Genomic DNA, 5,965 nt, shown 5'->3' on the forward strand with positions numbered 1-5,965 from the left:
TTGCTATTGTTTGAATGATTTGAGGTTTACGGAAAGCGGACCTTATGAAGCTGGAAGGCTATACTTTCTGGGCAAAATACTCTTGGTGATTTCACCCTCAGAGCTGTGGGGTCTAAGACCTTTGCAAGCACCCTTGACCAGAGAAATCACACATCTAGCAAACTGCAACTTTTCTCTTGGGTTCATTATATAAAATGCACAAACCTTGATTGCTAAATAATTTAGGTGGTGTTTTCTCTCAGAAAGAAAACTCCAGGGAGAATTTCTGGAGATAAGGGCTGCATTAGAGCCAATTCCTTAGCAGTGGGGCAGCGGGTCAGACAACATACTAGCACAAACACACATCTTTGCCTGAACCGGCACACACATTCCCACCCTGGGTGCACACACTGCCAGCTGAAGAACAAGAGTTTATCCACCCCAAGTGGATAAGGAGTAAGGCTTGATGCAGAGTTCAAACACATGTCCACAAAACACTGAAGGGGGGCTTAACTCTGAGTGTTAAGAAAGGTTACCTCCAAGAAGCCAGGGACTTCCAGCAAGCAATGAAAAAGAGCCCCAGAGGTCTGCAACCTGTCAGCTCCAGGGGTAGTCCCGCCAGCCCCACAATATCAGTGCTGTGGTTCAAAGTTGGAAACTGCGGTTTTTAATTGAGTCAGGGTCCTGCCTCCCCGTTTCCTCTTCAGCGGCCCCGCTCGGTAAGCGGATTTGCTTTTCCATGCATCGCTGGCAAGTCGCTTTTAGGAAACCTAGCTTCTGCGAAACGTTTTAAACATGGTAATATATTGCAGCCTTATGAAATCCCCCTCCAGAAGTGCGTGAAAGAGGCTCTGTTTTCCTGAAGGATTTGGGGACTTTACTATCTGAGCAAAGGCTGGCTCAGAATCCAAGAAAGGCTTGGATTCACTTCACATCCACTCACGTGAAGGCAGCGTATTTTGTTATTGGTTTTGTTGTTTTGTTTGGTTCTTAACGCCTAGAAGATTTTAAAGTCACATAATACTCCCTCGAAAAGAGGTGGGGGAAGCACTAAACTTGCTTCCTTCTCTCCAAGATACCCTAGAAGGTATTTGTCTGAGAGAAGCGGTGCTGAGCTGGTGGAACCACCAATTAATATGGAGAACTAGGCCGTCTGGGCCAAGTTCCCCAGGCATGGAGACGCGGAGGGGAGGGGATAAAAGTCTCTCACAAGTCGCCACTAGGAAGAGGGTGGCAGAGCAGAGAGCCCCTTCAAAAGTTCAGCTGTGCTGGGCGTCTGATCTTCCTTCCAAGACCGCTTGCCAGGGAGCCCCGCGGGTTTCAGCTTCCACTCAAAAGTAAGGGTTGGTTCTGCGGCGTCGCCCCCCTCCTATTCCTAGGGACCTGCCAGGCCGGTGACCGAGACCCGAGCGGCGCGGGGTCAGCCCCGGGGCCAGAGGGCGGCGCCGGCCGCTGCGCGCCTCGGTCAGCAGCCTGGCGGTCGTGACCTTGTTGTTCAGCGGCTGCGACTCCCGCTCCGTCCCCGCGCCCGCCCTCGCCCCCGCCCCGCCCCCGCCCCCTTCCAGGACCGGAGCGGGGGATCCTCGACCTGTCTTTCCGGTCGGTGAGGACGGAGAGTAGAGCTGAAGGGATTTATTCTCAAATTCCCCCAATACCTCTGCAACAGGGGAAGTCCGCGGGCCACTGGGGACCGTGATCAGTGAGGTCCTCGCGGGCACTCCGTGGAGGTCTCCGAAAACTATGCGAGGCCAGGCGCCGGCGGCTTCTGGTGCCAAGTTGCTGCGGAGGCGCGGAGGAATGAAATTCGCCAAGGTTCCCACCTTTGCCTCCGGAAAAATTTTTAAGCATTAGTCCCTATATACCTTATATATGTACAGGGACCTTCGGTTTCCTTTCGGCACCTTACAGCGCCTCTTTAGAGGGAGTGTGTCCATGATGGAGAGAGTGGGAGTCCCCACGGGCGAAAAGGAGGAAGGCAAACAGGTGTTATGAAAGGCAGCACACCCTCTTCTATTGAGTGATTTATTTAGGAGATTGTGTTAATCAGATTGACAAAGTGGAGTCGAGCACGCACTAGCTAGCGCTCGGAACACAACTTTTCTTCCTGCGTTTTCGGCAAGACCTCGTCTGGCTAACGAACTGAACCCGGCGCGTTCAGCCCTCTCAACTTGGAGTTGGACTTCACCCTCGGCGCCACAGGTCTGCCAGCCCTGGATGGGACGGTCTCTTCCCGGCTCCTGGTAGAACAGTTAGTGCACCTGGGGCTTCAGGTGCCACAGGAAGAAAGAAGTGGGACCTTACTTTCCAACATGCAGTGACCGACGCCTGCCAGCTTCCACCTTGTTCTGGAAACACCTAATCTCCACTTCCTCTATAAAGCTTAACTACAGCTCGCCTCCAATCCCAAAATGCAAACACTATCGGGATTGCTCCCTTAAGCATTCCTTGCCTGTGACCCTTCCTAAAGCCTGGTTCAAGTCTGCACTCTAGGGGGTCATTAAGAGAGGAGAAAAAGTCAGAATGTTGCTTTTCCCCTTTAAAGTAATAATGACACGGAGGGAGCCAGAGATTTGCAATTGTTTTGACCCCATAATTCAATGACAGAGACTAGGCCTGAGGTAACAACTTGTGTAGGAAAAAAAGTTTCACAACAGAACAGGCAGGAACTGATTCTTGCAAACTTCTACCCAAAGAAAATCTTGGCTTCCTACCACCCGGACAGTCAAGACACTCATTAATAAAGATCCACTCAACATACAGACCCAATATTACACATTTGCATTGACCTGGTCAAGTGGAGGATTCTCCAACTTCACGTCTATTGAATGTATAGGAATGGAGTTTGGTGGAGAATGTTTTGGTTTATTCTTAATAAAGACTCGTGTGCCCCCTGCTTTAAGCTGACATCATAAAAGCCTGATAAAGTGCTTAGAGGCCTTAGTTGAAATTCAGGAGCAGTTCAAAGATCCCTCTATTATATCTGCCCTTGCTTTCCCTGTATTTACTCTGGAGTAATAATAACCTGTAACATTTATTGAGCTGTTGGTTACATGTGCCATGCTCTGTTCCCAGCACTTTAATATGATAACTCATTTATCCTGACAATAGCGCTATGAATTAGTTGCTATTAAAATCCCCATTTTATAATGTGGGAAACTGAGGCACAACTAAGCAATTTGGCTATGATTACTCAGCTGGTGCATGTGAAAATTAGTTAGTGGTCTGGCCCTAGCCACCACACTTCTGACCACTCAAGACACAGACAAGAGGAATGTCAAAGAGTGGTCTCTGCCTGCGACCCTGCTTGGCGTTGTTTTCCAAAAAAGTAGACAGAGTAATTAATCTCCTTAAGTCAGTCAATCTTGATAGCCAATATGGCACAGAAGAACTCTTAGACCTACTAAAAAACATACTTTCTCTAAATTATCCAAGTAATTTAATGCATTTCACAGACAGATTGTAAACAAGAATGTTGAAAATTGTTCCAATCCCCAAATTATATTGGCTGATCCTTGAAAATAGTCTCTACCCCAAAAAATATAATTACAAGATTACAATGTCATTCTCAAAGAGCATTCATTATATACTATCTATACTTCAGAACTGGGACAATAGCAGCTCTTAATATAGACACAATCTTTATTGTTAAGAACTCAGGCATACTGGACTCATCACTTTCATCACCACCAGTTTAAATAGATGCCACCTGAAGAATGTGACCTCTTTTTCTCTCTACATTAAAACTTCTTCCTCGTACCCCATCATTATTTCCTCCTAGCTAAAATCATGTTAGTGCAGAAAAAAAATCTTAGAAAGCATATCATTTACCCTCTGCGATTTTACAGATGAGAAAAGCGGGCCATAGCAAAAGAGACCTGCTCAAGTTCACAGACCATGGCAATGTCTGGAACCCAGGACTTCACTCCCAGTTCACTCCTTCTCCCAACCCGAACTCATCTTGAGAGTTTATAAAGGTATTTTCACTGACAGCATACTTTAAAATAAATAAGTTTTACCAACTCTTTTTGACCCACGATATATAAAGAAGGGGCTGTCTTACGCCTTTCTTCCTTTCAGATGTGTTCCTGGAATCTCTTCACCAGATGTTTACCCAAGAAATTACAGTCGCAGAGTCTTCAACATGTGCGTGCATTTTGAAAGCAGCATTTAAGATCTGAACTCAATTTATGATTTTCTTTTCCTTATTAAAAAAATAAAAGGGTGGGGGCATGTTAGTTTTGCCTGCAAGTGAGTCTTTACCGAGTCTGCGTTAACGTCACTCACTTTCACTCTGCGACGTGCTAGTCTCACAGTCTAGTTTTGTTCAGACTTTATTTTGCTCCAAGCTCCCTTACAAGCCACTTGTCCACGCTGCAAAAGGTGGGGGTAGTGGTTGGGGTGAGGGGCTCTTTGGCTCTTTTTTTCCCCCCGGTTCCTATATGTGATGCAATTTGGAATCATTTCACTTGGCCCTCCGCGCGCGCACAGACGCGCGCGCACACACACGCACACACGTGTACCATGCATGTGTGGGCCCCTACAGAACGGTGTAGACGCGCGTTTGTGATTTAAAGTGGCAGGACCAAGAGCTGGACTGAAGTCGTGAATTATTTTGCGTGATCAATCAGCCCGATCGTCTGCACACTGTACTGGTATTATTCACCCGAGTGCTCGGCGGTTACGGCGGACGTGCACTGCGGCAAAAACGTCTTCAGAGCCGCTAATTTTGTGGCCACTGCGGCGGCGGCGGCGGCGGCGGCGGCGGCGGCGGCGGCTTGGGGGCGCGAGCACGGATTGATTTTTCAAGATCACGTCTCCTGCAGTGAGGGTCGCCAAATCGAATCGAGTTGAAGCCTCACTGGATGCATGCGGATTAGGTTTTGTACCTGAGATTGTTAAAGTCCATTAAAAAAAAAAATTCCTTTAGAAAGACGAGCAGAGCCGTTAGTGCAGGAAAGGAGATATACCTTTTCTGTTTTATTTTCCTTTTACGTTTAGGGGGGAAAAAATGAAAATGGCTACCACCGCTTCTTGAGCACAGGGGAGGCCAGACCTTTGCAGACTGGGAGATGATGCTCGAAATCCTCTTTCTTCCTTCCATCCCTCCCTCCCTCGCCCTCATCCTCTGCTCTGAGACAGCCTAGGGAGAAAAACGGTCATATGCACTTGCGTGGGTCATTTGTCCTCACTCTCGCTCTTTTCTTAGGACAAGTAGTTACCTTTTTTTGTTTTTTCTTTTGACAAACTGATCCTTTTTATCTGGTTTCAAATTTTTAATAAAACGCGTCCGGAACATGTTTGATTTGTCTTCTGCTTAGACACCCAGCCTTGCAATGGTTGCACAGCGGCAGGGTGGGGGTGGGGGCAATCTCCGACCGGATCTGTAGAGCTCACCTGGGCTGCAGACACTGCCCAGTGGTTACCCAGACTTTTGCGGAGGGGGAAGGTGGGTGGGAAGGCTAATTAATAAACTAGTTACCAGATGTGTATTGATGCCTGCGAGTTTTTGAAAAGCACATCCAGAATTTCACGTGCTCGTGATTGTATTGCTCTTCCGAGCATATGGATCACTCCAGACCAATTATTTACATTTAAAATGTGGGGTTCGAAAGACTTGAGAGACGGTTTGGTGTCCCACTTTGTTTGCAGGATAAAACCTGAGGATCTCTCCAGAGGGTGGGAAACCTTTTCCCTTCCTGAAGGTGGCATGGACCTATTTATCCCGGATTTTTACTTCTCCCCGAAGCAGCAAAGCAGGTCGTATTTGCCAAACTGGGAAAATAACTGCGGTGTCGATGTGTAATGACACAATGTTGCATAATAATAACTTAAGCAACTGTGCTTTTGTTTACCGTGATGTAACTTTCCCAAAGTTTGTTTGTAGCTTTAAAGGGTTTAAGTGCAGAGCAGAATGCCTGTGAGCAGCTGCCATGAAGAAAGTGAGCGTGATTCAGCCCTCCGGTTTGGGATCTGCAGTTCCCATCTT

The 5,965-nt window shown here is 47.4% G+C and overlaps 1 long non-coding RNA gene across 1 annotated transcript; it reads left to right on the top strand.

Moving 5' to 3' along the window:
* Window positions 1–994: 994 nt before the first annotated feature.
* LOC138442226 (uncharacterized) lies at window positions 995–5,276 on the top strand. Its single transcript, XR_011257579.1, has 3 exons — window positions 995–1,316; window positions 3,825–3,953; window positions 4,057–5,276. It is a non-coding gene; the product is annotated as an uncharacterized lncRNA (long non-coding RNA).
* Window positions 5,277–5,965: the final 689 nt, after the last annotated feature.

The sequence above is a fragment of the Ovis canadensis genome, chromosome 1, assembly GCF_042477335.2.
Source record: "Ovis canadensis isolate MfBH-ARS-UI-01 breed Bighorn chromosome 1, ARS-UI_OviCan_v2, whole genome shotgun sequence".
Taxonomy (NCBI): domain Eukaryota; kingdom Metazoa; phylum Chordata; class Mammalia; order Artiodactyla; family Bovidae; genus Ovis; species Ovis canadensis.